At 37.9% G+C, this 20,418-nt stretch overlaps 1 long non-coding RNA gene across 1 annotated transcript in view; it reads right to left on the reverse strand.

Moving 5' to 3' along the window:
- LOC148057633 (uncharacterized) overlaps positions 1–20,418 on the reverse strand; it is a 366,117-nt gene that overhangs the window by 120,203 nt on the left and 225,496 nt on the right. Inside the window, exon 5 of the long non-coding RNA XR_015708086.1 lies at positions 16,848–16,976. This is a non-coding gene — a long non-coding RNA (uncharacterized LOC148057633). The remainder of the gene's footprint in view (positions 1–16,847; positions 16,977–20,418) is intronic.

The raw sequence follows: 20,418 nt of genomic DNA on the forward strand, positions 1-20,418 counted from the left end.
GAGTCAACTGAAAAATAACAAAAACAGATATTTCATTCCCTCTTGTCTGAGCAAGATGCAGCATGGTAGATTTTTCAACCTCCTGTTGCATTTTGCTAGCTTTTGTTTTAGATTATCAACTCAAAGGACTTTTCCTTCCTTCATGGGCAAAGTGTTCTAAAACATCTGCAACAGAATGACCTTGACATCCCGCTTAGTCACCTCAAAACTCCACTTTTCATGACAGCTACCAAACAGTTGATGGCCAGGCAGGTAGTATGACATTATTGCTGAAGATGACAGCTGTAACTGTCTGAGTGTCCTACATTCCTGTTCTTTTTTGGTTCTGTTCTTGTGTTCATTCTAGGCTTGCACTGGGGGCATGAATGCTTTTGGGACACCATTTCTTATTGAATGCATTAAGTTATATTTTGGAGACCAAACCCTGACTTGCCTTTATCTGCTACTGCAATTATGTTACATGAACACGGTCATCTGGTATCCAATCAATGACACTGTCACTTTTATTTTTTGTTAGGGGAAAAAAAAAATCCTGCAAAGCATTTGGCATTCTTTTTGTTCTTTCAAGTTCATTAAAGTTCACTGCTCATTAAAGCTATTACAGCTAGGAAAATTTAAAGCAACATCAGACATCTGTGATTCCTGTAACACACATCATCTAACAAGAGGAATACACTTGTAAAATATTAGTAAACTAAACCAAATGTTTCATGTACACATCATTAATTTCATCTTATAGTTAGGTGAGTGCAACTAGAAAGGGCATAAAGTTTGCATCTAAGCGTTATAAAGCTGGCAGCTATCACATGATCATAAGGATGGTGACAATTCCATAAGCAAATGTATGGTCTTAGCCTTCTTTGCTGTCCCAGGCATTCTCTCTCTGTCTTCTTTCTCCTCCTATCTCCTCTGCTAGTTTCAGCACATTTAAACGTACTATTCACCATCTTAAGTTCTGGGCACCTCCTCACAATAAAGAAGAAAACAAAATAGCTGCAATTGAGTTATCTCCAGAATGAGGATCTGTATAGATGTACTAGGACTGTCCTGCACTTAAATTAATTTCCTGTGATAAGAAGCAGAGTTTAGTAGTTTTACAAGAAAAGCATGTTATGGCACTAATATCATCATACTGCTTTTGGTACTAGAGTTAGTATCTCCATGTGATATCTCTGTATGAAGTAGCATCGTGTCAGTTCTCAGACATCAGTAAGAAGCTGTTTATTACTGCTTGTTATATGATGAGGCAAGATTATTGTTTATTAAAAAACACTGTTTGCAGTAGGCTGCAACACTGAGACATCATAAAAGTATTACAAAGGAGAAAAGGAAAAGAGTGAAAGACCCGCCCCCCCCCCCCCCCCCGCAAAAAAAAAAAAAAATTAGGAAAAGATTCTGGTAAAATATCAGTAGTGACACAGCAGTAAAAAATTTTTGCACACTTAACACATTTTACTTTATAGTTTTCTGCTCTCAGCATCTCAACTTAAAAAATATTGTAGCATCTATCTTTGAAGCAATGTTTTTAGGTACTATAGTTCCAAAGCACTTAGGATCTTCAGACATTTTTAAACAATGCATACAAATACCTTTGTTGCATTCTGAATCAATAAAATCTCTCGAACATTTGCAGTAATATAAATCTTTAATGTCTTATTTAATTGTGTGACTGATCAACATATTTCTTTTATAATTTCATAAAATCATCTTGTCCAGTTGTTTCATGGAAACAATTTCCTATAATTGGGTTTCTAAACAAATGTATGTGGTGTTTACTTAAAACATTAAAAAAATTAAAGAAATATTAACTACACTGCTTAGAAGAAACATTTTAGCATAAAAGTGGGCTCAAAATAGACTCACAATGGACTACAGGAGACCACAAGGATATTGTGAGTTTTGCAATATATACAATGACAGCTGGTAGCACAGAGCCATCTACAAGCATTAGTTTTTATTTGACTGTTAAATTTTATTATCCAGAACCATGCATGACTCAAAGTTTTCCATTTCTTAGCCCGAAGCTAAAATTAAGATCTTACTCAAAAAGAGGTCTCTATTTAGGTATATTTATCAATCCACTTGGCTATTGTCCATTTAGGAAACAATGGAATTATTGAAGAATGTAGTGTTCTACCTACAAGGATTTTTCTTCTTTCCCACTCTTAATGTTGGCATATGATGTTGCCATAACCAGAGAATAGCTGTGCTTTTCCATGCTGTTACTTTATTTAGCAACAGTTAGTGATACAGAGGCAGCACATCTGATAATAACTAATAAAACCCGTAAGAATTTCTGACTATGGTAATTACAATTTCCATGTCTGTTATGTCTTTGGCCTATTGTTTTTAAAACAATAGCTTTACAAACTTAAACCCTTAATAACATCAACTTTACTCTCCTAAATTTCCCCTCTTTTCCACTACTAGAATGCTGTCAGATTTTTGATGCATTTGTTTTTTCTAATGATGTTGATTTTGTATCATTTATATTTCTTTTTTGTCTTGATCACTACAGGACAACGATGTCCCCAGAAGAATCTTTTATTTACATGATTTCAGATAACTCACTTTCTATTACAAGGATGGCATTTTCCAAGGCTACTAATTATATATCATTTTAATGGTAACTTTTAAAGGTAACATTTACCAAAATACTTTCAGCTCTGCTAATTTTACTACAGAGAAATCACTGTCTTCTCCTCTAACCAATGTGAAGTATTGTCACCTGGGAAACAGACTAGCAATGCTATTGTAACACTTTCTACTGTGTAACTAATGCAGCATGAAAAAGACTTCTCTTATATTTCTTTAGTAATCATAAAAGCTCAGATAAAACATAGCAAGCATCAGGAGCACAGATTATTTTCTGTATGCTGTGTAACAATTACAATACAGCTTTTCTTTGACAAATGAAAAATTTCATAGAATTCAGAAAGTCATTTCCCCCACATTAGTTGTTTTACAGGATTTTCATTTCTCTTACCATGCAGGGTATCTGAAGATGATGGCAGATGGAGAAAAGTAATGGGAAGACTAGAACCACTAGTTATATACATCTGTTGAAAAATGTATCTTCTTGAGAAGAGTTACATATCTATCAACTGCTTAGGCAAAAAAGTTGTTGTGACTTCTGCGTTTTATAACCTCTTTCCCCATCCTTTTTTCTCACCCAATCACATTGTACTTGTTTTCTACGGATGCATTGGCTGCAGCAATCTTCCTTACAAGCACTGTACTCAGAACCTGCCAGAAATCCTTGGCATTACTATCCTTTACATAATGACAAGAGAGTGCTAAATTGTTTGGCTGTAATTCCTTCCATCTCCTAAATGACAATTCTTGTTTCATAACAAGGGGAACGTTTAAATTTCCTTTGCTATACCATTATTGAGTCTTTTTGCTGAATGACCCTTGCCATTCTTTTGCCACTGAGGCGAAACACTAGGAAACTGCTATAAGTGTTTTCTTTCATGCTACGAGATGGGGAAGAGTGTATGACTTAAAAATGTGCTATTGGCTTCCTGCACTCTCCTACTAGTCCTTCTCCAATTTATAGGTGATAAAATAAGGACAGGAACAAATTTTCAATGTGCAAAGATATAAATGGAGATTTAAACAAAGATGACAAATTCAAGAAAGTGAAAAAAAAATTTGGTCAGGTCAGCAGTGTGGAGATGGACTTAGCATTAAACAAATGTTCATAGATGTATAAATCCTCAGCAATACATGGCTACACACATGGCTACTCCTGAATTCTCAGTTATGTGGCTGTTTGCTAAATGATCCAGTTTGCACCAGAGATCACAATTCAAAGCCAGGAAGTTGCTCATCAAGCTTTAAGAGTAAGAAGGAATATTTATCAGAGCAAATTCACTTTCTGGTTGTCACAGCGTGACAGCATCTGTTGTGGAGATTGTTAGTAACGGAGCACAGACTGATACTCTGATGAGGAGTTGCTAACAAGAAGTTTAGTGTGTCTCTGAAAAATGATTAGATGACTAAGACTAACCTGGTGGATACCATACTGTAATTGCTGCATCAACAGAGAACCGGCTCAATTCAGATGGTCATTGTTGGCTCACATCTTCATTTCAGACCTTTAGACTTTCCTTTCAGTGCCCTGGAAACCCAGAGCCAGTATCTGGTATGAAATTTGCATTGCATAAAGAGAATACAGAATGTTCAAAAACTCACCTTCAGTTACGCCTCTACAATGCCAATGACTGTAATGACTGAGTAGAGTGTAAAGCTCTGGTACAGCTACATTTTTTTTTATGTGGGTTAAATCCCATAATTAGAAGTGCAACTACTCTTCTATCTGAAATTCATCAAAGGATGCAAATCTTTAGATGAAAACTGAACCTAGAAAGATCAACATTTCATAAGAAACTGTATTAATTTATGATAACTTCTATTTGAATTAAATTAAAACATTTAGTAGCCTTAGTTTACAGTGTCATTATTTTCTCTTGCTGCTAGGTCAATGTAAATCTAGCCAGACACTAATAGCTGGATTCTATTCTTTTATCACCAATAAAATAAGATATTGCTTTCACTGTAATTCATTAACTGCCAAGATGAAAAAGGTGTTCATTTAGCTTACAGAAGATAATTGCCTTTGAGAACCGCAAGTCAACTAGAGCATGGTAGGTATGTCTTCACAACACTCCCTTCCACTTAGAAGGAATCATTTTATAATCTGGCACAGCTTTGGCCTCAAATCCAAATTTAATTGCATTTGAAAGTCATCTTTTAGAAATAGACCCGTGGAAGTAATGTTCAAAAATGTTAAATGTCTTATGTTTAGGCTGTCAAAGATTGGTCTCCACTGAAGTCACGATTGCCAAGCAGACCATTTTCAACCAAACACTTAACAGCCAAAATGTGTAACTGCACTTTAATTATGAGAACTCTAAACAAAGGTTCATTTCAATTCCATTAACTTCAACTTGAAGTGGAATGATCCACAGACTTCATCAGAAAAGGCAGCCAAATAACTTACCTGAGGTCATTCATTTTATGGATCTTGAAGGAGCTCTGTATTACGTACTAAACGAGCACTATTTTGTCAATTTGCCGCTCACTTTAGAGAAAAACCCATTTTGTTATGGCTTAAATCTTCTGCCAGGCAGTCTTTACTGTCTGTATGTAAGCCTTAAGCCCATTCTGCATGACTTCTTTATTTATATATATATCTATTTATATATAAAATTGATAGAAATATGTATTTTTTTCTGACAGATCTCACCAAATGAATGTCATACAGAATTTCACCTAAGTAGTTATATTTAGTAAATTAGCAAAACACCATTGTAAACTTGAGAAACTTTTTTTAAGAACTGGAATTCAATGAAATTAAGGAAAATAATTGTTCAATCCCATCATTAATTCAATTAATTATGTTCATATGTGCACAGATATTCTAAATGTCATCAGTTCTGCACAGAACAAAGAATATTAAAGAGGATAACCAAGTGTACCTGCATCAGGCTACTGCAGCAAGTCAGTACCTATCACAAGTTAAATCATGAATCTAGCTGAAGTTAATTATTACTTTAACACTATTGTGAGAGCTATATTTTCTCATTCCAGTCTTTACAAACATATATTGTAGTATTTTATAAGATATTTCAGTATCTGATATTTAAATACATTAGTCATAGAGAAATGCTAGTGTTGTCTCCAAACTGGTTTCAGTTTCCACGTACAATGTATGCTATGCTACCAATGGGTGCAAAATTCAAAACAAAATCATAGCTATATATTAAAATAACATGGAGATAATTATTTTATTCATAAATAAAAAAGTTAAGAAATCCTAACTTTAAGAGGCTGAAAGTGCCACATGAACCTTCTAGAAGGTTTTCACGTACAAATTAGCTAGAGCTGACAATACAAATGCTAGGACTGCTTAATGTTTATTGAAGTAATAATAATGTATTTATTTTTTCCTCTTCCACCTGCCCACTACTCATTATGAATCCAATGCTAACTACTACTTTTTGTTTTTTAAACCAACGCATTTTGGAGCTATGAAAATCTACAGCTGAGAATACACACAAGTTTATCAACAAAATGGAATTATTGAACTGGAATACAGCAGACTGTATTCCTCACAGAAAAGACTACACAAAAGGAGCTCCTTTGAGAACTGCTTTAGCAAAGCATTCAGGTACATATTTTATCTTAATTCTGTTCTCAACTCCCACTAACTTCAAGGAGATGAACACACACTTGACTGCTTTGCTGCACAATGATAGGATTAAGTCAAGTGCTTGAAATAAAGCATGTGTTTATAGGCCACACACAACACGAGTTATGGTATACCTTAGTACGTCAGACTGCAAATTATGGGAGTTCGGAATAAACTCATTGAGCTGTGCAGCTCATGACAAGGCAGAAAATGGTAACTTGGCCAAGCGTTGCAATGTAAATTGTTCCAGCTCATGAGTCCAAGCAATTAAAATACCTGCATGCATCTTTGCTTGGACTGAAATTCCCTTGGTAGCTGCAACTGTTCCTGCACATGCTGCACAAACTGCCAATGTCTGAACAGGTTGATAGCGGTCTTTTGCTTAAGCCTCACTGAATCCAGGAGCGAGGGAAACAGTGCTGAAGTCTGCCAGAAGTCTCAATCAGAATTCTTCCAAAGGCTTCCAATCATACCTAACACAACTTCAAGGGGCTTCTTTGTGAGGCTAAAAAGCTGTTTGCAGTGATGTAAAAGATTCTTTATCTACCTCTTTAAAGGAACTAGTGTCTAATCCTGCATTGAGAGAGGCTGCTCTGTAAATTCATGCAGCCTTTCAGACCTCTTGAGGATGAGGCTTTGGCATTTGATGAGAGAGGTTCAGCTGTGTCAGGACAGAGCAACACCTGAGTACACACATAAGCAAAACTGTAGGTGCCTGGAAGCATGTACAGCTTGGGAGCTAAGTGGCAGCTCGCGGGGGTTTTCAGAACTCTTTTTTTGGAAACAGGTGGAATTACAAGAATAAATAGTGGCACATCAATTCCCCACGTGTAAATGTGAGTAGCAGTGTTTCCTTATCTTTCATATATACTAGAATATTGTTTTTTGATACCTTGCAAACAATAAGGATTACTGTCAATTCCCTTTCTCATCAAGTGGGTTTTGCAGCAATATAATAAAAATTAAAAGAAAAGTAGACAAGGACATTGATACTAACATCCACTGGAAAACTAATTTCTTTATTATTTCCTGATGCTTAGAATAATATTAGTAACTGGAATTTGGACTTCAGTCCAATATCCAGGCATGTATTCTGTCCTGGTTTTGGCTGGGGTAGAGTTAATTTTCTTCCTAGTAGCTGGTATAGTGCTGTGTTTTGGATTTAGTATGAGAATAATGTTGATAACACACTGATGTTTTGGTTGGTGCTAAGTAGTGCTCACACTGGTCAAGGACTTTTCAGCTTCCCATGCTCTGCCAGGTGCACAAGAAGCTGGGAGGGAGCACAGCCAGGACAGCTGACCCAGACTGGCCAAAGGGCTATCCCATACTGTATGACGTCATGCTCAGCATATAAACTGGGGGGAGCTGGCCAGCAGGCAGCAATTGCTGCTCAGGGATGTGCTGGGCATCGGCTAGTGGGTGGTGAGCAATTGCGTTGTGCATCACTTGTTTTGTACATTCTATTATTATTAATAATTTTTTTCTCTTCCTCTGCTGTCCTATTAAACGGTCTTTATCTCAACCCATGGGTTTTACTTTTTTTACCAGTCCTCTGCCCCACCCCACTGAGGGGGGGGAGGGTGAGCAGTGGCTGTGTGGTGCTTAGTTGCCGACTGGGGTTAAACTGCAACATATTCATATAGGCAAAATACAACTCGTGAAAAGTTACACTGTCTTGCATACCTGAGCAGCAGAAAAAGTTCTAACTTCAGTGTTTAGTAAATGATTCAGCATTTATTTTCCGCTATATTGTTTAGTGGAAGAGTTTTCTGTGTTTTAAGAACTAGAGACATTAAGAAAAATACTGTTGAATTAAAATTTTGTATAAAACCCTAAGTAAGTTTATAAATGAACAATCAAGAGGAGAACAATAACTATATTTGTGAAAACTTTCATACAAAGTCTGCATGTTTACATTACTGTGAATCTGTACATTTGCTTCCTTCTTACTTCATCTAATAATCCACCCTCCAAAATTTCATTGCTGCCACGCTACCTCATATTCATTTCCAATATGGCTCACAAAACTTCAAAGTCTGTGACAATTAAAGCATGACTATATAGCCACATGTAATTCCTTGAAACTTGTTCACTTGACCAGAGAAAACATTTAATTTCTTTTCAAGTTTTAGCCTATGCAGAGAATTGAATTAAGCAGATACACTCATGCTAAGACTTAGATCCATTTTTAAATTGATGGCCTATTAATCTATGAATATAAGGCCAGCTGGTAAAGCATAATCAAAACATTTTCAAGGCTTCTGTGAGGGAAAGTTACTCTCTCACATATACCATATTTCCAGAAACAGTGAATACCCTACAATTAAGAGTTATGGTGAGAACATTTAACTGCTTAATCCAAGAAATTCCTGCCAAGCTATCTTTCTCGTTTATAATGGCCTTTGTTAATTTTTCATGCAATTAATCTTCCCCACACAATGTGTGCTTTCAATTTTTTCTCCTCACTAGATATAATTACATTACCACCAGGAAACAGTAAGTTTTCAAATTAAAAGCATGCACAGAATGAAAGCATAACCCACACCAAATATTCTACCAGAGTTTAGAAATCCTAAAAGTCTAATAAAACTCAGTTGTTTCTTGTTCTTGGTCACTCATGGATAGCTCCTATAATCTACTCAGTCTGCTCGTCACCATGTTCATTATACCCTATTTTCCATGCCCTTGGTCCCTAGTTCACAAAATGGTATTTGCTTTTGGGCACAGCTTCACAGAGGAACTTAGGAGCTGTGGTTAAGCGCACCTATATTTTTTTGGTCCTGAAAGCACATCAACCATATCTTTCAGCTGATGCCCTGAATAGCCTTCAGTAAAAAGCACCTCAGAACAGGATGCAAACTAGTCCCCCTGCTGAGGGAGTCTGCAGCAAGCACTGCAGATGGTCTGACACCTTTCTGAATGAATGAATCCTTAAGTCTTCTATGCAGTTACCCTGGCACACCCATTCAGTCTGGTAGGGAGTGATTAGTGGAAAGCAGGAGATCCTACATTATGTCAGGAAAAGAAATGAGCCCATGGATTTTCAGGTAGGTTTCCATATGTTCCTACTACCAAAAAATATGATCATAACCACTTTCTGTGTGTACTTCAGTAGGTATACCATGAACATACTACCAAATTATGCCTTCCCTTCTTCTCCTAGCAAAATAAATGGAAACGTCTCATCTATGAACTCCACAAATGTCGAGGTCAAGGATTTCCTTAGTCTTCCAATTTCCTAGGCAAGTTCTAGGCTCATTATGTCTGTATACAGGGAGTAGCTAATGCATGATATGACAAGGATGGTATTCCCTCTCCTTTAGCAAGCAGTCATCTAGCACTGAAATATGCAGTTGTTCCAGATTTCTAAGACTGCAGTGTTGCAATAATGAAAGCTGTGATAACTCTTACAGGATACGTACAGGGACATAAAGGAATCTGGTGACAAAATAGGAGAACTTTAGTCTAATCACAAAATAGAAACTTACATCTCCCCTGCTTATCATAATAGCTAGAGGAGTGGAAATCTGTACAGTGTAAGGAGTGATGGAGGGGAAAATTGTGCCAGCTGGAATATTTACCCTATTTCAACTGATGCTTTCTGGGTTTCTAATGGAGTCATAAGTCCTTAATAATTTCTAGAAATGTCCACACATTATTTTATTCTTGTTAGATAATTAGAAACAGTTGCACACTTAATATTTTTATTTAGACTTCAGTGTAATCTGGAGCCAAATGCATCATTGGTATAGTTCCACCCACATCATTTAATCACGCCAAGTCTAAAGCTGGCCTTTTGTAATTGTTTCCTGACAAGACTTTTAGAAGACTAAACTATGAAGCAATACTTATAGTGATCACTGCAAGTGCAGATTCAAAATTACGGTATTGAGTTAAAAGCTAGAGGCCTCTGGTTGAGTAATCAAATCTCTTTGTTCCAAACATAACTGTTTTAGTCTGGCTCACTTTGTTCTATTTAAAGACTAACTGAAGACTTGCAATATTGAGGGCTCACTTCAATAAGCTGGTATCCCACTTTCCGTTAAGGAAACAGAGAATGATATTACACTTCATTTGCAATTCGTAGTGCTAGAAAAGTATTTGGTTGGATGTTAAGAGTTATCTGTAATTTCACAACTCAAATCCTTAGACTTTTCCTTTCATAAAAATATATTTTTGTATTATTTTACTTCCTCTCTGCATCTTTAAAGACAGCTAGAAGAGCCAGCCATCAACCCTCACCCGATTGCTATAAAGGACCAAAAGCAATGAAAAATCTTAAAAGCTTCTGTATATTGCCATTTAATTAGTTAAGCTTAAACCACAGAAAAAGGATGAAAGAAATAGGTCAGGCTATCCAAACAATAAGAAAACCATCAGGAAATGCACTTAGACCACCTGTTTCCTTGGTCAGTCAACTCTATTAATCAAAATATTAAAAATAGCACAAGAGCAGAGTGTTAAATACAGTCTCTTGAGATCCCAGTCCTTTAAATCAGAACCCTAATATACGGATATTCATCCTTGTCTTTGATCCAGAGCAGAAAACAGCCTGTTTTCTAAAAAGCAATCAATGGTGTGCAAGGCTTTTCCTTTCAAACCTCCAGCCAATGTCAGTAAACCAATCATTATATATGATTTATTAGCAGGGTGCCTGCTGTGGAATAAGCCAACCATTTACTGTTATACCTAGAATAGTATCACTTTTCTCTAATGCAAAAGAAAAGGAAAATGGAAGAAGTGATAAAAAAAATTCAGAACATCCACCTAGTGTGAGAAAGTACTGTCTCTAGTAATCCAATGTAAAGGCACCCATAACACGGAAGCTATCTCCTGAATTTGAAGAGCTTTGTAGCAGGAAGAGTTCAGGAAAAGGTTTTTATACAGTCATGTATTCAGTGACAGTTGGTGATACTAAGTAACTGTATTTTATTTACGTTCAAAAATGCTGCTATCTGTTCTCACCTTGTGGAGAGCTAGAAATCATCCTGGTTTTACAAAGACAGGTTGAAAAAATAACAACAAAATCTTCAGATACTATAAAACCTAGCAACAGTATGAAGTTTTACTGCTTCAAATTATGCAACTTATCAACAGGATAATTCAACTGCATTTTAAAAAATAAGTAGTGCTTGAAATCTGCATCTTAGACTATTTGCAATTTGAAACATGCATACATTGATTAAAATTTTAAATAGATAATTCTTTCAAAAAATAGTGCCTAGTGACAGAAAGATACTGTGTTCTGCTGCAAAGCAGCTTCAAGAACACTTCAAGATGTATTTTTCAAGATTTACAAATAATACACAAAAAAAGCCTGTGGAGAGAATTATCCCCTCCTGATATCACTCATCCCAAAAGTCTGGAATCTACTCTCTTCCATTTCTATAGGCCTGTAGCTTAGCTGTTGTTGTAGACTCACACTAAGTCCTTAGTCCCTGGTGTTAACCATTATATGAAAGTAGGGACAGTTCATTTTAGCCTCTGAAATAAAAAACATGTGCTTGCCTTGCCTACTAGTATAAAGTTTCTGGTCTAAACAGAAGTTGAAGTGGTAAATTGTAACTATTCCACATAAAGAAATTAGCAATACAGGAGGCTAGTAGTGTTGTATCCAAACCACCAAACTAACACAGCTACTTCAAGCTCAGCTTAAAACCTGGCAGCCAACTGATCAACAATGGACACAAAACCAAATCAAACACAAGAAGTTATTAGGAAAGGAACGGATAACGAACAAAACATCATGCCACAGTAAAAAATCTGTAGTATAAGAGCATCCTGGAAAATACAATTCTGGTCTCCATCTCAAAAACATTCCCAACATTCCCAGAAGGCAATGACACTTATCAAAGGTACGAAATGCCATCAGAATGAGAAATAACCAAACATATTAGAGCTATTCAGCTTGGAAAACATAAAAAATACCTACCTCTTTGTCTATTTCCTCCTATATTTATCACAACAAATCACCTTTTGGCCACTGGCTGTGATGGACACCGAACTACTTCACCTTTTTTTGATATGCTTTGCTCATTCTCACAGTACAGCTGACATAACCCCATTTTCTGCTCCTCCTGTCTCCCCTAGTACCCACTCTGCTTCTCAGATATTTGGCATGCCAAGGGGAGCATGGCACTGCACCAACATTGCTGTCTCCACACCTTCCTCATCCACACCACCCCTGCACCTGGGGACCTCAGCCGAAAATCTAAGCTCCCATTACAGTTAGCGTTAGGGTTAGGGTTAGGGTTCAGAGAGCCACAAAGCCTACAGCTCCAGGGACACTGGCGCTGCAAAAGGCACACCAAGGGGAGCACGGCACTGCACCAACAGTGCTCCCTCCGCACCCCTCTCATCCGCGCCACCCATGCACCTGCGGACCTCAGCCAAAAACCTAAGCTCCCATTACAATTAGGGTTAGGGTTAGGGTTCAGAGAGCTACGAAGCCCACAGCTCCAGGGACACTGGCGCTGTAGGTTCTGCAGCTTCCATTAGCTCCTTAGCAACCAAGATGACCCACTGAGGCATTTGTGACCATTTCTATATTTAGTGATTTTTGAGACTGGTGTCTTTGCAGCAATGCTTCTTAGTAGTTGGCCCTCTTTTACGTCCTTAAAAAACAAACCAGAAAGCAGTAATAGTGGCCTTGCCAGGAGTTGTAAATATGTGAAAATTTTCCACCTAGATATAATTCCCTGAATACATTTCTCTCATGTGCCCAGTATTGCCAAGTTGCACCAGTACCCGGTGTCATCCATTGGGAGTTAAGGGTACTCAAGACCACAGCATTCTCAAAAAGTGTTTAGAATTCATCTTGGTGAAATGATGACAAAAGCTAAATTAAATACCAAAAAATTAATCTTCTCCTATTAGACCTTGGAGAATTGTCTCTGCAGTAAATTGCAAGCAAAGACTACAAAACAGGCTGAGCTGTAACAGCAAAATTCCCCAACAGTTTTTCCTGCTACCCACCCCGCTATCACCCAGATTGCAACCATTTCAGGAAAGCTGTAAAAAGAATTAAATTGCTTGGGCGGGCTTTGCGTTCTAAATGTAGAATTAAAAATCTGTTTCACTGGTTAGACACTCAAAAGCACTTTGAAATTGCAAACACTCATCAGCTTTCAGCATAACAAAAGCTTTAAAGGCACAGTAGTCATTTTAACACTATCTCAAATATCCTTCTCTTATTCCAGCACGCAACAGTGGAAGGAGAGAGCATTTGTTTTTTTCATTAGTGGATCATACAGCTGTGATGGAGTGACGTGAGGGCCAGCAGTGCTTCTCAGCTGTGTAATTGCAGACCCTGAGGAGCATTTACCTACTTTCCAGATGCTTGTTCTTTTTTTACAGAAGAAGAAAAAAGGACCATTCTATCATTAGTCCCCATCATGCTTTATAACTAAATAAGCCAAATTGCACATTTGGTGATTCTACAAAAAGTGAGTAATGAGGTCAAGGAAATCAGCAGGGAAGTTATAACAATACCAAAATGTGACACAAACTTTCAGGCTCCTAGCCAATTATCTAAGGCCTGATCCTGATGATGCTGAGTTCAGTGGCTCTTCCTTCTGGGTAGTCAAACACTCTCAGCTGGGGTCCCCTTGTTCAAAGTCATTAAGGATCAAGCTACTACTTTCAGAAAACGCCCTGAATCTGGAAGGCCACTGATCTCAGCATTTCAAAGGATATAGACTTCTCTATGGAAGAAAAGAAGATTTTTAAAGCAGGATCTCTCCTCCAAACCTTGGTTAGGACCAAGCTCATGGCTGTAGGAGGGCACTACAAAGACGAAAAAGCGATAGAGAGTGTCTGCACTAGTTTGAGAGGAGTTTCTCTGTGGAGGTTTCCCAAAGATACACACACACACACAGTGCAGGAAACACGAAAAAGGCAGTCATTTGTGTACTTGTATTGCATGAGTGCTGCCTATACAGTTTCTAGTATTCACCAGCCACCATTATAAATCAACACATGACATGAGGGCAACTGGATGGGGGGGCAAGCTGCTTTGTGACTCTCAGGTAGCAAGCCCACCCCCCTCAAATCTCACACACAGATTATGGAGTTTACACCACAGAATCCCAACTCCAATTTCCCATGGCCCTGTCAGCAAATCAGTTCCCGGACCTTTTTCCCTTTCTGTCATCACACATACCATCCCCAGCTGGTCAGACTGATGGGCGGCTGTCTGGCGTGCTGTACTCCAGAGAGTGAGGGAGAAGTTGGGATGCAACACTGGTGCTGTGGGACATTTCAGCTGGTAGGGCACAGTTCCTTGTTACAGCCTGGCACTTTGGCCTCTCCCCTCTCTGTGTTATACTTATCTCAGTCACACGCTCTGATATGTTGTCGCCTTAGGCAGATACTTCAAAGATCTGCAAATACTGTTAGTAGTAGTCTCCTCCAGAGACTATTCCATGTGTCCTGCCGTTACTGTTCTGGCACTCCCCATGCAACTTGGCATGCTGCAGACAGCAGACATGAACATTAGATAGTTCACCCATACAGGCAAATGATACTGGAGCACTGGTAAAAATGTTTTCTTTAACACTTAATTCAATGTAGCATTTAAGCTACTCTGGAGACCTGACCATTGGAGGGTGACATGACCACAAGCAAGGACTGGTAGAACATAAACTTTCTCTGTAAGACATCTAACAGGCCAAATGCAGCCCAGGGTTACAACAAGCAATCACATAGGTGTCCCTCTGCACATGGCCAGATGATTGCTCCACTGAAATTTTCACCTTTCTATATATGTCTAATTGCTTATTTTGAATTAGGAGGCTGAAAAGTACCGATCTTTTGTTATGTAGCACAGTCTAATTTAGGTATCAAAGATGGTTGAGATATTTTGCAGTCTGACAGTACAACCACACAACTGCAATAAGCTTATGTGGGTTGGTTTTTTGGTTTGTTTATTTCATTCTTTCTCAGACACAAAGACAACTTGGTGCATAATACAAAATGAACCAAAGAAGGATTCTATATTTCAGTGTCATTTTAACTAATCAAAAACCCTGACATTCTTTCTAGAAAGGTCCTAAAATGTATTTCAGTGCAAATTGCGAGCACATTGCTATATTGGTGAAAATGTGAAAAACAGTTGTTTTTTTGCTCTCTGTATTTATTAGGCTTTTTTTCTTTTAATTGAAGATCCTATAATTAATTCTTTGTTTCCAATGGCTGACAGTGACCTGCACTTGTAGTGGGTTGATTCAGCATAACACGTTTGATAATTAAACACCCGTGAAAGTAAAACTAACCCAAAGCACATTTCAAGGAAAACCAAGTTCCTAATGTGAAAAGATTCCTTCAGGGGACAGAAGTTCCAATCCTACACCTAACACAAGTTACAGAGAGTCGAGCCATATAAACTATGTCTTTATGATATTATGATTACTTGCCATAGAGATTATGACATTTTTAAAAAAGGTTTATGTCACTGGGTGATAAAAAAGAAGTGGGAAGAGCTGAACTCAGGAGCAATAAGAAATACAATTTTTATGCAAGAGGCTCTAAAATCATCATGACGAGAAACAGAAACTATGGCATGTGATAAGAGAATTGCCCTCCACAGAGGATCCATATGCTATCAATAACTCTTTACATTCCATATGCACTTCATAAAGGATGCTCAAAGAGCTTTATGAAATGAGAACTAATAAATGGAGTCAATTTTTTTAAAATTGCTGATATGTTCTTAAAGGAGATGCACAGTCTTCAAAGCTTCTGACAATGGAGAAGCATTTACCATTATGCTTGCAATTGTTTTTTTGAAAATGTGGTAATAAAATCTATGATGGTCTATACCTGTGTCTGGAAAATGTATTAGGCTGATATCAAAGTAATCCCTGCAAGTATTAATGTTAAAAAACATAGATATTGATGAATATCAAGGCCTTCTTTTTCACTCTGCTTCTATATGTGCAAAAGAGTAGAAAATCAATCAAAAATGTCAGTTAGTTTCTAATCACTCTAATAATTAAATAACAGCATTGTCCTAGCTCTCTGATGCATTATTCATAAGTGCACTGCATACTTCTGTTAAGAAAGATGATAGATCTGGTAGCTCATTTACATTTGACAAGTATTTCCCGAGGGATGAAGTTCCTGGCAGAGACAGAGAAGTCAAAATTTAGTACTTCAAACAAAAAAGTAGTAGTAGTAGTAGAAGAAACACAAATTTTGAAACTGCTGGTTGCAAGCATCATGATAAGATGGCACTTACACTCTCCTTTAATGAAGAAAATATAAAAGTCAGTGACGAGGAATAGACTGAAGCTATTTTGACTTAACATCAAAGTTTTACATATGAGGATCATAAGGCTTATTGCCCTCAGTCCGACATGGACATGAATATGAGTTCCATGAATGGTTTTACATCAGCATATGGCCCCATTCCTGCAATAAGCCCACACAGACAGATTCCCTGCATAGACAGCCTTAGATAAGTCACTGGCACTCTGCACAGTCATCTACTTGTATAGAGACCATTGTAGAATCAGGACCTGTACCCTTAAAAAAAACCAGTTTGACAGCATGTATTGTTGGCAATAGATGTTCCTTCCCTGCTCAAAAAACATGACTGAAAAGGTAACACTATGAATGAGATAACGTTATGCAGAGACTTTAATATTACCTGAATACCTGATTTTCTGTGCCAGCTGCAGCTTCAGGATTCTGGGGCTTCATCAACACTGTTCAGCAGAAATGAGACAGGAAAAATCGGGGGTTTTCGTCTTCCTGTGAACCAGGCAGTAACTTGAGTCTGTCAAGTAAAAGAGATGGTATGGAGCATATCTAATTTTTGAGGAGCTTATACTTTCGGCTCTCATCTACAGCAACACAACGCAAAGTATTCCTAGAATATAAAAAGGGAGACTGCTTCAGAAGATACATAGGAATTCTGCAGATAAGAACTATATATTATCTCCATCAAATAAAATGCTTGAGGATGGCATTTGTAAGATAGCTTGAGTGAATACTTTTTCACAAGATGTGCTTACTAACGACTCTGTTTATTAAAATAAATATAAGATATTTGGAAAAAAGTTCATATTTATTAAATGCATCAGGAGTTTCAAACATTATATGTACTCTAAAATCCATTTGGTAATTGTTGCAATTTTAAAATCACATTTCCCAATTTTTGGGTTCACCTTATCTCTAATGTGTCTAAACCCCAAAATATCAGAACATATGATATTTTGAGATCACTCAGGGGAAGACTGATTTACAGGGATGAAATTACATAAAGTTTTCATGTGCATGTAACTGTGGCACTTTCCAGTTTCATCATGGCTCAGCTTTGAGCAAGTGTTTGGACCAAAGTGTTTCCTCCAGCCCAGATTTTTTCTTTGAATCTGTGGTCAGCTGCAAAATATTCTAAAATCAGTGTAGCATTATTTATTTCCTGACATTGTTAACAAGTGTTGTATAGACCAGAAAAACATTTGTGAAGGCCCCAATGGACCATTTGAAGAAGGAAACATTATGGCAAGCAGATCCTGAGACAGTACAAATTGGAGCGACTAAATCCACAGCTAGTGAAGCGTCATGCTCATTAGCTGCTAAGCCTTCCCCTCAAATAAGACAGGTCACCTTGGGTGTCTTTAGAATGGCTGCCCAACATCTCTGTTTTCAGGATTAGTAAAGACATATCAAGCCTATGTCTATTTCTTTCCACAGCGTAGGTATACCTGTGAAGTAGCACTCACTATTTAGTGCCAGAACTTTAGTAGCTGAGAATCAAGAGGGCAGAATATTGTGCTGGTACATCAACTACAACCTGAGTTCTCTGTCTGCACAGAAATGTTGCACAAGTAGAGTACCCACATTATTCAAAGATGGCTCAACCAACATACATCCCAAAGAGCACTAGTGTCTATGCAATTCCCATACCGTCCTTCTTAGACTGTCAAAACTGGTCATATTTCCCTTCACTGTGAAAAATACAGTCGTTTTAGTGTTTTCACTTTAAACCTAGACCCACAGCCATTGCCAAGCAGTGCCTGAGTTACTGCTTATAAAGGAAGTTCAAGGTCAGTGAGTGTAAGGAATCACTTTGAAAGTTTAGAGATGGTCCTTACAGACCAGATTTCAGGCATCCTATCTGGGAAATGTAGGGGAGACTAAACAGTTGCTCCTCATGCCATTGCTGTCTTAAACAAGCATGCTAGTCAGCAGAGCTCCATTTGTAAGCTCTAACGCCTTCTGTTTCTCAGCTACTTGGTCAAACTCTCTCCTGCTGTAACTGTGAGGAATTCTCACAAGCTTCAATAAAAACTGTGCTTATTTTGCAAAGGGACGAATTTGACACCTTGAAAAGCAATTACAAAAGCTAGCATTAGGCTAGCCTCCCCAGGCTCCTCTATTGATGGTGGAAAGAGAGAGACTTTGCCAAAGGACAGTTTAAATCTATGCACAACTGCTCATTGAAGAAATCCTTTTCTCTCCATTGACTATAAGGGGAAACTAGGGATTTTCACTTTCTGCATCTGAAGTTACCTTAATGCAAATAACTCATCACAGTTATCATATTACTCTTGCTTGTGACCCAAAATACTGTGATTTTACAAAACTGCTATACTCTGAAAATAATCAGAAAGTACATGCATGGAAGACTAGTCAAACACCAGCTTGTGTGAAGTGTCTAAAAAACCCTAGTAGTGTATGCTTTAACCTCTTATAAACAGGAAAGCTAGTTCTAGAACACAGAACAGGAAAGTGAAGTTACTATCTCATTTAACAATTTCCAAAGAGTATCCACTAATTTATCAACTTTCTTTCATTCTGTGATATGTTCATAACAGGGTCACTGGGAAAAGATCATATAAAATTTCTTCTTTGCTATTTAAGAACAGGCTAAGGATACATTATTTGATGTCCCTTATATTAGATCCAGATAATTCATTTGTACAAAGTGAAAAGAAATTAAAAAAGATAGGGGGAAAAACCAGAAGAGAGCACTTTTTTTAAATGACAAAAAAGAAATTTAATGTTCCAAAAGTTCACTGACAGTGCAATTCTAATAATGCTATTATGTTATTATTGTTGTTATTTAATTTCAGAATTCAGTGCATAATCCTAATAAACCCATTTATGTGACACATCATAAGTCATAAAACAACATACAGTATTCCTTTAACTCGACATGAGATATCGCTCTACTAAGAATGGCTCATGTTAGGCAAGCACAGTCAGTTCTGATACAAATATGGTTGGAAGGCTGAAAAAAACATCTTTGAGAGTACTTGACTTCTGACTTTGTCTTCATTTTCAACATGTCCCAGAATGTAAGGAGCCCTCTGGATGCAAACAATGCCCCTGTGCACTTCAGTCAAGTAGCAGTTCCTCTGCATGCTTCTGTAGCTATTGTACAGCAAAATGCTGTAGTGATCCCTATTGCTTCTTAATTACCTTTCAAGCAGTTACAACACACAAAGCACTAGCAGAATGAGGACATCTCATGGACTGTTAAGGTCCCTATAAGACTCTATAGGGAGTCATAATAAAGAAGGGGACGGAAGAGGAATCCGTGCCATTTTCTCTGCGGTCCTACACAATTCAATATCACCATCAGTAAGAAGTTCACCAAGGCAAGGTGGCGGAGTTGCTCTTTATGTGAGAGAGCACCTGGAATGTATCGAGCTCTTCATCTGGTGGATGAAGAACAAGTCAAGAGCTTATGAGTAGGAATTAAGGGGCAGGTCAATATGGGTAACACTGTTGTGGGTGTTTACTACAGGCCACCTGATCAGGAAGAGGAAGTCAATGAAGCCTTCTACAGACAGCTGAAAGTAGCCTCATTATCACAGGCCCTATTTCTCCTGGGGGACTTTGACCAGCCTGATATCTGCTGGAAAGACAACACAGCTAGGCACACACGGTCCAGGAGGTTCCTGCAGAGCACTGATGATAACTTTTTGACACAGGTGGTGGAGAGGCCAATGAGGAGAGGTGTGCTGCTGGACCTTGTACTAACAAACAAAGAAAGACTGGTTGGGGATGTGAAGGTTGGGGGCAGCCTTGGCTGCAGTGACCATGAGATGGTGGAGTTCAGGATCCTGTGTGGGGGAAGCAGTGCATTAAGTAGGATTACAACCCTGGACTTCAAGAGAGCTAACTTTGGCCTCTTCAAGGACGTACTTGGAGGAATCCCATGGGTTAGGGCTCTGGAAGGTAGGGGGGGTCCAAGAGAGCTGGTTAAT

Source organism: Nipponia nippon, unplaced genomic scaffold (genome assembly GCF_047370975.1).
Source record: "Nipponia nippon isolate SJK-2023a ecotype South Korea unplaced genomic scaffold, ASM4737097v1 scaffold_1, whole genome shotgun sequence".
NCBI classification, from domain to species: Eukaryota; Metazoa; Chordata; class Aves; order Pelecaniformes; family Threskiornithidae; genus Nipponia; species Nipponia nippon.